This window comes from Temnothorax americanus, unplaced genomic scaffold (genome assembly GCF_048541705.1).
Source record: "Temnothorax americanus isolate GAGA-0224 unplaced genomic scaffold, ASM4854170v1 Scaffold28, whole genome shotgun sequence".
Taxonomy (NCBI): Eukaryota; Metazoa; Arthropoda; class Insecta; order Hymenoptera; family Formicidae; genus Temnothorax; species Temnothorax americanus.
The window spans coordinates 939,468-951,663 of record NW_027509421.1 but is presented as its reverse complement, the minus strand read 5'-3'; the positions used below and the strand labels follow the sequence as shown (position 1 = coordinate 951,663).

Here is a 12,196-nt window from a genome sequence, read left to right as displayed (position 1 = left end):
CAGGGAAAGTGCATAGCTGCATGAAGTTGTAACTTGCCGAGAGTCGCTGTAACGCATTAATGGCTGCGCGTGGAAAGAAAGAGATAGAGATAGAGATAGATAGAGAAAGAGAAACAGGTGGAGAGAGGGCAGCGAGAGAATCCCCTTATATAAGTGTCATATTAAAGTCCTTCCTCAACATCGTTGATGGGCTGCCGCGAACGAAAACGATCGAAGCCTGTTATCAGTAGTCTTTTGAGACTCCGTCGAACAATCCTACGTTCTATTATTATGTTCCGATGCACGAGACGTTTTCGCGTCAGAGAAATCGCGAAGTAATTCCGACGAATCGTGAAATTGCGAGAACGATTCAACGACTCGATCGTCCTTATCGAAATTTCCTACCGCAATAGCGCCGATACCTAACGAAATTCGCTTAACTCGAGATCGGTGCCTTCGGCAGTGGTCGTCAGATCGAAATATAAACACAACAGTTCGAAGACACGAGTAACCCCGTGGGTAATGAGAGCGCGGCCAGGTAACAGAATACGACCGTTGATCCGCGAAGGCGCAACACGAGAGAACGGACGTTCCGGCCTTGACAGATGGATAATATATGTACACCGCGTACTAAGCTGCGCGACTTTCATTTATTAATGAAACCGACATTAATGACTGGTCCGGCGAGTCGGCGCGGCATGCATGAGATCGCGGATTCCTCCGTATAGGCAGGAAAAATGTGGGGGGGGGGGGTATAGGGTACATCTCCGCGCGCGAAATCGCGCGGTAGGCAAGCTGAAAAATTCGGGAGAAAGCAGGACTCGTTTCGATCTCTGTCAGAAAATTTGCCGAGACCGTGTCGCAACGCGGCACGTTTCACGTAATACCTAATAGGCATATATATAAGTTGGCGTGTCAGCCGCCACGAGCCACGCCGGCGCGGCGATTCAGCCCCGCGATCGACGATCGACGTGAATGGATCGTGAGTATTCGTGAGCGACAGAGATCGCGCTTGTCGGTCGTCATCGACGCCGGTAAGTGGATCGATCGACCGCTTGCCATCGTTCGAGGAATCGCCTCGACTCAGACCGCGGCACGCGATCGCGTTCTCCGGCGCGCGCGCGCGCGACACGCTTGTTCAAAACTATAAAAAGTGCGTGGCGCACGGGTTTTTATGCATCTCTCGCGTGTGGATTATACAACAGCTTTTACCGATTGCGTTACTGTATACAGTAACCGCCGGAATACCGGTCGCCCAGGCGAGCGATTAGGTTTACGCACGATTCCACAAGAATGTATACTGCTTCTACCGCGCGACGGTAAAATAATATTAACGTCCGGTCCGATTAGTACCTTGCCTGAAAGTTGTCCGTAATTAATCTGGAACACCAGCCCCTTATGTAACTTCGTAATGGCTCTGTTAATTTAATAAGCATATAATTAAAAAGAAAAGTGGAACATTTCTTCATAGGTCAAAATTTCAACTCATACACGGAAAAAAAGAAGTCGTCAAATATGGACAATTAACATTTTCATTTTCTTGCTGCAACAGTTATATTTTTAGCGAAAGGTTTTGCTACTATTGCTAAATATGTAGCTCTCGCAGCAAAAGAAATGTTAGTTGTCCATATTTTACGACCAGATTTACTACGGTAGCTAATTTTTTTCCGTGCACGTGATAAAAAAAATCCTAAAAGCGTAATCTCATTATACGAGCAGCGAAATATATCAAGTATAAATTGGAAGAATTATTAGACAAGGGGTGAAACTAAAATTGAAAATTAAACTTGAAGATCCAAGAGAGTTAGATGATAATAGTTCATCATCAATAGTACAATGTCAATTATTACCGATTTTATCAATATTTACCAGTGATACTGTGTGCTGCTTTTTATCGCCTTCGAAATAGAACTTTAATCATGTGTAATAACAAGTCAAGTTTCTCGTGATATCAATTTGCCGCAGTTCCCACACACTCTGAGAATTAGATCGATTATGTAATAAGTGTTATGCATAAAGATTTGTTTATATTTGATACATTACATCATCAGCTAAATTCCGATCTTCAAAGTAAACGGGTTCTTCGACGAAAACCCATTAAAAACCAAAACAGATACATCCATTAAGATTAATTGAAATATTTATATGTGAGTACTTAAACACACAAAAAAAATATATATATATAATTAATATATTAGTATACTATATTATAAATAATATAGTATTTATTAATATATATTATGGGTGCGTTAAATATCATGTAATCACACGTTATACCAAAAAACATGACGCGAAACGTAAAAGTTCATCGATTATAACACTGATTTGCCGATATACCAATTTCCGTGAAATATGAGGGCAAATACTAATTACTTAGGTAGAGAGATTATATACGCGTGAGATTAATTTACACGCGTGGAAGCACATGCTATACGAGATCGTTGGCGTGTGGAATACTTTGCAGACACGTAAATAAACTGATGGCACAATTCGCGAGAAAACAAGAAAAAACAATTTTTCTTCATACCTCGGTCGAAAGTACGTACTTTCGTCCCTAATAGCAGGGACGAAAGTTTAACATTTACTCCCTGTGAAAAGTACACGCGCGCTCTCTATAACTTTAAACCTTAACGCCCTTTAACCTTAAAAATAGTCATCAATATTGTTCTGTCAATATGTCATCTGATGAATCTGATGAATTTCGATGCAGAAGCGCGGTAAGATATAAAGCAATAAGAGTTTTTAGCTTATAATATGTTCTTGTTTATAAATTTTATTATAATTAATATAATTTGTTAAACTAATGAAAATAAATACATTTTTGATAGAATAGAATTAATTTATTTTTACAAAATATGACAATAAGACTTGACTCTTGGAATGTATTTGATGCCTGCCCCCATCCCCCCCTGCAGGCATCAAAAACATGCTTATTAACATTTAAAGTTAAAAAAAGTAAAATTAATAACGTACTTTCGACCGGCTATGAAGAAAAATCGTATACACTACGCGGGCCAAAAGTTGAAATCTCGGTCCTGCTCGTCATGATGCCCTCGGCTTCGCCTCGGGGCATCATGACGCGCAAGGCCGAAAATTCAACTTTCGGCCCTTGTAGTGTAATATACTATTGTGGGTATATCTTGCGGGCAAAGGAAAAATACGTATACAATTATCCTTTAGCTCCGGGTAGTTTTTGCATGCTTTTTCAAGATCTTTTGTTTATGATCAACGCTACCCACAATTGTATAATTGTATAACTGTATAGTTGTATAATTGTGGGTAGCGCTGATCATAAACAAAAGATCTTGAAAAAACATGCAAAAACTAGCCGGAGCTAAAGGATAATTGTACGTATTTTTCCTTTACCCGCAAGATATACCCACAAGATTGTTTTTTCTTGTTTCCTCGCGAATTGTGCCATCAGTTTATTTACGTGTCTGCAAAGTATTCCACACGCCAACGATCTCGTATAGCATGTGCTTCCACGCGTGTAAATTAAATTAAATATATATGTCGAAAGAAAGTACTTTGTTAAAATCAACAATCGTTAAATTTAATAAAAATATGTTAATAAAATTAATAGTATTCCAAGGAACAATATTAAGTGGTAATTAATGATATTACATAAGCGATTCATATTATTAACATTTATTATATGAATACTGATATGTTTATCATATAATGTGTTGCGTAAGTTATTATTGAAACAAGTCTTCGTGTAAAACCACATTTTTTTTTTCAAGATTTAATAGGTTTTATGCGGCAAAAACCTACTAGATTAAAATGAGAAAAACAACAGGAAAACCCGAATTATATTCGTAAGTCACTCGGAAAGATAAATTAACGTTATCCGTCACGCACGTGTTAGTTTTTTTTCGACGTAAATTATAAGCAATAATGTATTTTTATGATAAATTCTTGATGCATGGAAAAATTCAGATATATCTATCAATCTTTTTTTTTTAAGTTTCATTAGTCTTAAAAAAATTGGTGTTGAGAAATGAATAAATCTCGCAATTATCGTCAGAAAGGAAGAAACGCAGGAAAATTTTTTCATCGCGTACGGTACGTCGCGAGGAATAACGTCGGAATCTCGATTCCGTAGCATCCCACTCGCCTGTTACGTGTCGCGTATCGTGCGATAATTAAACCACATCATTGTACGTTGCGTCGCGTTATATAATATATAAAGTCACGCGCGATATACATACGGCCGCGGCGGTGTCAGAGTTTTGTTGTGGAAGCTCCATTCTCTCACTTCGGAACAGCGTCATTTAGAGCCGAAAACATAGTTTTTCAGCGGGAAGCATAGTCTGTGATTAGTGTACACGAGTAACATGATTCAACCACGCGTTACGTCTTTGCTAACACGTAGAGTGTGCGTCTTTCACATCGAGAATGTGAGAAAGATAAAAAAAGAAAGGGAAAAATAAAGGAAGAGAGAGCGAAAAGAAACTAGGGCTTCTCTCGTAGTTCTTCGAGCGCTAGAACTGTTTTCTGTCAACATTGAAGAAAGGCACATTACAATTTATATATCTTATCTTATATCCATCGTCGCGAACGAGCTCTTGTTTGCCTTGTTTTGTTTATATTTATTTGTTTATTTATGTTTATTTATATATCTTATCTATAATTATTTCCGGTGATTAAAAGTAGCGATAAGCAGAGTCGTCGTTACAAAGAAAATTTGCAAAGATAAAGAAGAAGATATACCACGTGTGCGAATAATGAAGGAATACAAATTTTGAGAGCGTTCGAAAATTCGTTTCGCGCTGAGATGCGTCAAAGCCGCGAAGCAGCGTCATAGATTTTCCGGTTTTCCGATTACGGGCAGATCGCGGGGCGGCGATCGTATATAATACTATATAATAATCACGCGGAATCCCCGGCTGACGCAGTCAGCGACATCGAACTGTCGACTTGTTGCGTTGCGAGCGATCGGCGTCCGCCTTGCTAATCGCGCAGCGAAATGAACGCAGAAGAGCTCGACGACGCGGTTCGCATTATGAAGCGTTGACTCAAGGCTTCCTCCGGTACGTAAGGATGGTCTAACGACTATAAATACGTTCATTAAATGATCCCACGAGTCTGTCGCGAACGGGTGGAACGTGAATCGAAACCCAAATCGCCCGCCCCCGTGATGATGATTCATAAGAGAAGAGACGCGGCAAGGAAAGAAGGAAGGAAGGAAGGAAGATATATTTCGTATGCACTCTCGGACCGATGCCGAGCGGTCGATCGATGGCTGATCAGAAATAATTAAAACGTTCAGTCACGCGTTGGACAGCCATTCCTCGAAACTACCTCCATATTGTTTCAATTCAATTTACGATCTCGCGAACGTTGTACTTAATCCGATTCTGTAGAATTTCTTTTATTGACCGTAACAAGGATATAATATAGATCGGTGGAATTGTGATAGATTCGTATCTCGATTTATGTCATAGACAATAGTATTTTCTTGGTATTATCAAAAATTGAACACACCGAGATATTGCGCTGATCCTTGACGCTCGGTTTCAAGCGAGTTTCATCGACAACGGCGATAATTTATTCATAGAAAAGCCCATGCAATTCCCTTTTTTTATGTTACTGACTGGAAAAAGAATGAGAATACGTTTTTATTTGACGGATTACAGATTACTCGACGAATAAGAATTTATTATATCGATACGTGCTATAAAAATCGCACGTATATAAAAATTACATGCGACCAGTTTTGTGAATTGTTATGTTATTGCACATTATATTATTGTAATATAGCCTTCAAAGATCAATTATTTAACACTAATATTTCTATATGTATTAATGTAATAATATAATAATAGATATAATCTTATTAATTATATATTATTATTTTCTTATATATATATAAAACCAAATTATTAATCGTTAATATTATCACTCGCTATATTGATGAAACTGGATCAAGACCGAGGGATCAACATTAACCGCCGATATTGAAAGAGAAAAAAATTCACTATACTTACTAATTATCGAAAAATCGCGCGCTGATTGCGCCCCAATTGATCAACGTTCGTCCAAAAATCGTAACACACACTACAATATCGTGACACTCCAACGAAAGCGAAAGCGGTCTTCTTCTCTTCTCTCTTTCTTTCTCTCCCTCAATCTCCAATCGATCGTCGTTCTTTACCGTTTTTCTCAAACTTGCGTTTTATCGGAAGAACGAAGAGATCGGACGACGGTGATGATATCGGAGATGATTCTGCGCGAAAAATCGCAAATCTGCGTTATTTCGGCTTTCTCCGATCGCGGTCGCGGACGCGGGATTTGCGCTTTCGACGAGCCGAACGTTGTTGAGGTTTCGGGAGATAACGATTAAAAAAAAAAAAAACAAAGAAGGAATTAGAAAAAAAGAAAGGGAGGAAAAGAAAGGGAAAGAGAGGAGCGTTATCGACCGTGTCGATATCGAAGCGACGAACACACCGTCGTCGTGCCAACTCGCGGACTGGCGGACGTAACACCGGTGCATTGCTTTTAACCGATTCGCCATATTGGTCCCTTCTACCACCTCTCTCTCTTTCTCTCTCTCTTGCTCTATCTCACTCCTCTTTCTCTCTCTCTCTCTCTCACTCTATCTCACTCCTTCTCTCTCTCTCTCTTTCCCGCTCGCGTCCTCCGAATCTCGTCGTCGTGTAGGCCGTGCGCGACGCGACGTCGAGATTGTGGTTCACCTGCACATGGCTCTTGACGTCGTCGCGTCGCGGTGTTTGCCGCGCGTGATGTCAGCGCGACGAACCCGATGCCGGTGATGCCTAAAAAGCGGAGCCGAACTAGGTGAGGAGCACGAACGCGAGCCCAAATTTGCATCGACGAATTGTCTCTTTGTCAAAAGCGTTCGTTTTTTCTACGCTCATCCGTATTCGTTCGTGTTTGTTCGCCCACGTTAGTTCGATCCGGATGCACCTTAATGCGACCCCGCGGATGTCTCGAAGGATTATGTCATATTTTACGTCAGACGACGCGTTTCGCGACGTGCAAACAATCAGTCCTTCAATCTGCACTTTTGACGCAGCTTCTCGTGTTCTTTCGCCCCGTCACGTCGAGTATTCGAGTAAATACGATTGCACACATGGGATAATCTTATTTATCGAATAAATTCTAAAAGTGGAAAATGCCGTCACGATACATACGACGATTCGCGGAATACAAAAAATTATGCAAAATTTTATATACCGAATTACTCGCCGATCGGCCGCTAGCTAGTTCACGAACGCACCTTGACATCATGTATATTAAAAAGCGAATAATTATCAGAATTATATTAGAAAAACAAGCCGCTGCTGGCCATTGTTCGCACATTATCAAGCCAAATCAATCGAATGTGTATTATAATTTTAAGCAAAGTTACGAAATTGACCCTGAAAATATTTTTTTCTCGCAGACGTGACCTTATGCCTTTGTCTCAATCTTCATGCATCGCTGTTTTCTAACGAAAGATAAAAATACGGAAGTGACAGAGAAACATTTGTCAGAGAAATATTTTTATAAAAATTTCGTGAGCTACTCCTTATATCTGTCCCGAGATATGAACGAGATAATTGTTATTAATGATGAAACTTTCATCTCGTTAAGGTATGTACACGACGGCCTTCCGACAGTCTTTTTTTTTCACCCGAGACAATAATGCCCTTCATCCCTAATATACGCCTGACACGCTTCTTTTTATTGTTTTCTCGACTGAAAGATGCAATTATATATATACGGAAAAATTGAACGAAGAACGAAGTTTCAATCGACTTCACGTATAAACGCGATTTATCTGAATTGAATAAAAATTTTCAATTAAATTTCGAAGGATTCCAACAAAATGGACACATGTATAAACGCAGGAAAGTCTTAACTCGAAAAATATGATATTCATCCAATTATGAGACAATTAAGCTATAGTCGAATTTAAAGAAATTTCGTCAAAGAACTTGATTGCCAGACCAAAAATCGTATTTTTATTTAATTGTGCTCAATTCCAACGAATGACATGTCATTATATAGAAAGTTTGAGATATGTCAAACACATTAATAATAATTTGGCAACCCGAAACTGTTGAAAAAAATTTTAAACGTTATAGATTGAATTAATAATCTTTATCATCTCTCTAAAAAATCAATCTTGAATACCTACACATCTCACTGTACAATACATACAATACACACAAGACCATAAAGCATAAGTATAGTTTATTTCTAACGTCGCTCGGCGCGGAGATGCTATTTTGAGTTTGCAGGTCTTTCCAGGAAAGAACCGGATATCCCGCCGAAGGCCAGACAAGTTCAACGACACGGAATAAGGAATTCCGATAATTATATCGGTTTGATAAGACATGACGTACTTCCTACCGTTTGATTTACTGCCCTGCTGACGAGACGGTCCTTGGCAATTTCGTGATTGTCACCTTTCAATTGCGAAACAGAGGTGATCGATCGACGGTGCCTTGAATTGAATTAAACGAGCTACGTCTCTCGAACGTCTACATTTCCTTCTGCTCGTACAGATACCTTTGCCGAGTCCAAAAATCGCGAGTCTGGAAGAGGTCTTCGGAAATATATGGAAATCACTCTTAGTTTCAACGAACATTCAAGAGCACCAAAAGAAAAAAAAGCAAGTGAATTAATCGAGAGATTAGCATATGTGAAGGAAGTGCGTTTTAACTGTTATTGTATGCGCATAGCATTAATCATGACCAAAAAAAAACAATTGTGCTAGGCCTGTGGAGGAGAAAGATATTATAATTTCTTCTCCAAGGCCATCAGCACGATTGCTTTTTCTCTCATTCTTTTTTCCGATTTTTTTCGCTTTCTTAATTTTAATTTTGTAAGCGGCTTTTGCGATCTGAGAAAAATAATAGCGTCGGAGTAACGACGGTTAGGCGACCGTGCAATTATATTCAGGAAGCGATCAATATTGCATGATGTTTTTACGTAACGCATAAACAATGGATGCGCTAATCGATTTGACGTCTACTGCTAGGCCGTCATTAAATAGAACGTTACCGTACGCGGGATTGCTGTGGCGCGGCTGATCTTGCAAAATTATTTGCGTGCAAATAAAGGGAACATCCGCGAAGAAACACGCATACATTTGAGAACTCTACATTATTGCTTAATGCTTCGCGTGTATATATATGTAGGTAATAAATTATTTTATGAATAATATTTTATATTACAATCATTTTTCTATCGCGTTATCTATATAAAAACCATAAATTGGCGTTGTGAACAACTTTTTGCAATTGTGAAAAAAAGATAGTGTGCAATGTCTATCGAATTATGAATTGTATACGCAATATGAGAAGTAATCATTTAAGGGGATCTTATATAGTGACAGTAATTATCGACATTTAGTTAAAAGCAAACCACTTTTAATTGGCTTTACGGAATTGCAAAATCTTTGTACAGAATTAAAGTACGTACAAAAGTGTGGGGGGGGGGGCTAGTGTCGGTTTTACATCAAAAACGAAAAAAAAATTAAAAATTTGGGCACATAGAGCTGTCACTGACGACAATATTTGCTTATACAAAAATACTGCAGTTTATACGTACAAAATGAGATGCTAGCCCTCTAGAGAAAACATTGAAGAACAATATCGTGCAATTATACAAGTACGATAAAAGTCTAGAAAAAAAGTATCATGCTTTTAACTTTTATATATGCAAAAGCACATGCAGGTTGATAAAACCGAATTTTCTCGTTGTCGATAATGTCAACATTTCGATATATATAATCTTGTTTTCTTTTTCTATGTTATATATCTATATCTGTCCTTGTCTAACTATAGGTATATGTCCTTGTCCGATTGCTGCGCCATCTTTCGCTACACGCAATACTGATTATCTTATCAACCTGCATGTGCTTTTGCTGCTTTTGCATATATGTATATCGTGCAATTACAACTACGATAGAAGTTTTAAAAAAATTGTCATGCTTTTAACTTTTATATATGCAAAAGCAGCAAAAGCACATGCAGGTTGATAAGATAACCAGTATTGCGTGTAGCAGCGAGAGATGGCGCAGCAATCGGACAAGGACAGATACCTATAGTTAGACAAGGACAACATAAAAAACAGGACTATATAGAAATGGTGACATTATCGACATCGAGGAAGTTCGGCTTTCGCTATAGGATCCCCTTAAACATGAGTGACACACTACGTTTACGCGAGCGTTATTTCTGTAGTAACTTACGATAATTCACACGTTTACGCGGAGTAAATTATCGAAAGTTACTACAAAATCCCGTTTACGCGAAGGAATTATCGTAAGTTACTGCAGAAGTAACGCTCGCGTAAACGTAGTAATAGCTAATGGACCATCATACGGATCTATCGTTTTCATATTACAATGATATACGATTATTGTTCTCATAATTTGAGTTACTAATTGTTTTAGGAAAACCGGCGCATATAATTTTTCCTCCGTTACTTAATAATAATTAACATTGTTTTGACTCACGACGGTTCGTGATACACGAAGGTCTAATTAATAATTAAGTTGTAATAAAATAATAACAGAATAAGAGATAGAGAATGCTATTAAAAAATATAAAAAACCGATCGAAACGGAAATCATTTCATTACCTATATCATTTTATCCTTAGATGTATGGCGGTATTTTGTGAAAAAATAGTAGATATCAATCTTGATGTAAAACGATGGTAGCATATACAGGAATATGTTATACTTAATCGAATATATATCTCAAATAAAATTAATTTCTCTCTCGAATGATCTGAATGCGGGCGGCATTATCCATGATTGCGTGATAAGAGACTCGTGAATTGCAGAAATTTTCAATGATTTGACGAAATAATTTGCAACAACGCATTATCATTGCACGATATACAATAGTGTTTTCAACTTCGTCGCGCTTTACATAAATTAAATAGGTTAAGAGGAAATCCTATTAAACAGGTCAATCTGACAATTTAAATTCACGTCATACCGAACCAAATACATAACCAATGTGAACTCGCGATATAAATAAATCTTAAAATACAAAATTCTTCGATTTGCATTATTCAAAATCAAGATCAACTTCACTTGACTTTGCAATCGTGAACTTTATTCGCGTATTATGCATTGTATGTAAAATCAACGAAACGTAAATTATTCATGTATACGAAAGGTGTAACTCTTCTAAATTTTAAATTATTATGAGAAAGCTATTTTGCTAATATATTTCTTAATGGAATAAACGACCAAATTTCTTATATGTGTTCATAATATATTAATCCATACATGTAATAATGATTAATAAATCTATAATAATGATTAATATATAAATACAATTCTTTGTTAAGTAAACAAATTAATTAATTAATTATTATTTCATTATCTTTCTTGTTTTACTTACTAAAAAATATATTTCTTTAATATTTATGTAAATGGTGACTTTCTATAAATATTTAACAGAAAAAAATATGCCCTTACGCGAATACGCGTTCGAATATTATCTAACCAGTAATCGTTTTCCCAGTGCCAAAATATTTATGTCTTAAAAAAATCATTAGACATAAAATAAAAAGAAATAACGCACACAAATTGTCACTAAATATATGTGTTTTGATAAACAAATTATGCTGGAAATTATTTCTTCATTCTAGGGATTATTGACATGCGATCTTGACGGAAAATATGCAAGATACAACGAGATATAATAATAGATATCAATACCGCGTAACGTCATTCATTTTTTGTGATAATTAGTCAAGAAAACAGTTTTGTATTAATTTAGAAAAACGCGTAAAATATACTGTATACAACGCATTGAAAAATTATTAAAATTAATCAAAATATTAGAAAATTAATAAGCATAAAAAAATGTTACTGTTTGCACAAATAAGTTGCTATCGAGAATTACTAATTAAACGAGAATTAGATAAATATTGACAACAAACAACTTCACATATCCTTAAAATATGCAGTCATAATTGAAGTCATTTAGTCAAACAATAATAGATAAGACTGACGTATTGTTGACCATTTTTAAATAATTCGGATGTTTTTAGTCATTTCTTTAAGCTTTCAGATTGTCTGGATTGATTTAATCTAAAAAATAATGTCTTTTCTTAATATATTCGTATAAATATTATATTTATTAAATCCGTATGAATACGTAAAATGTCGCGAATATGAGCAAAAAAGAATGTTCCAAAGTACACAGCACGTGTGTGTACTTTTGTGTTTCAAAGTACAA

At 36.9% G+C, this 12,196-nt stretch overlaps 1 protein-coding gene and 1 long non-coding RNA gene across 6 annotated transcripts in view; one reads left to right on the top strand and one right to left on the bottom strand.

The window, feature by feature from the left end:
* LOC143899712 (very long chain fatty acid elongase AAEL008004) overlaps positions 1 to 12,196 on the bottom strand; it is a 39,233-nt gene that overhangs the window by 20,798 nt on the left and 6,239 nt on the right. For 2 of the 5 annotated variants that reach the window (XM_077410224.1, XM_077410223.1), the window contains exon 1: positions 5,970 to 6,451. The exons of 2 other annotated variants lie outside the window; for them this stretch is intronic. The gene's annotated coding sequence lies outside the window, so the exon portion shown is untranslated. Of the gene's footprint in view, positions 1 to 5,969; positions 6,452 to 12,196 lie in introns of those variants that run through there. One more of the 5 variants, XM_077410220.1, reaches the window with a different exon arrangement.
* Positions 6,611 to 11,190, top strand: LOC143899716 (uncharacterized). Its single transcript, XR_013257578.1, has 3 exons — positions 6,611 to 7,578; positions 8,239 to 8,416; positions 8,496 to 11,190. It is a non-coding gene; the product is annotated as an uncharacterized LOC143899716 (long non-coding RNA).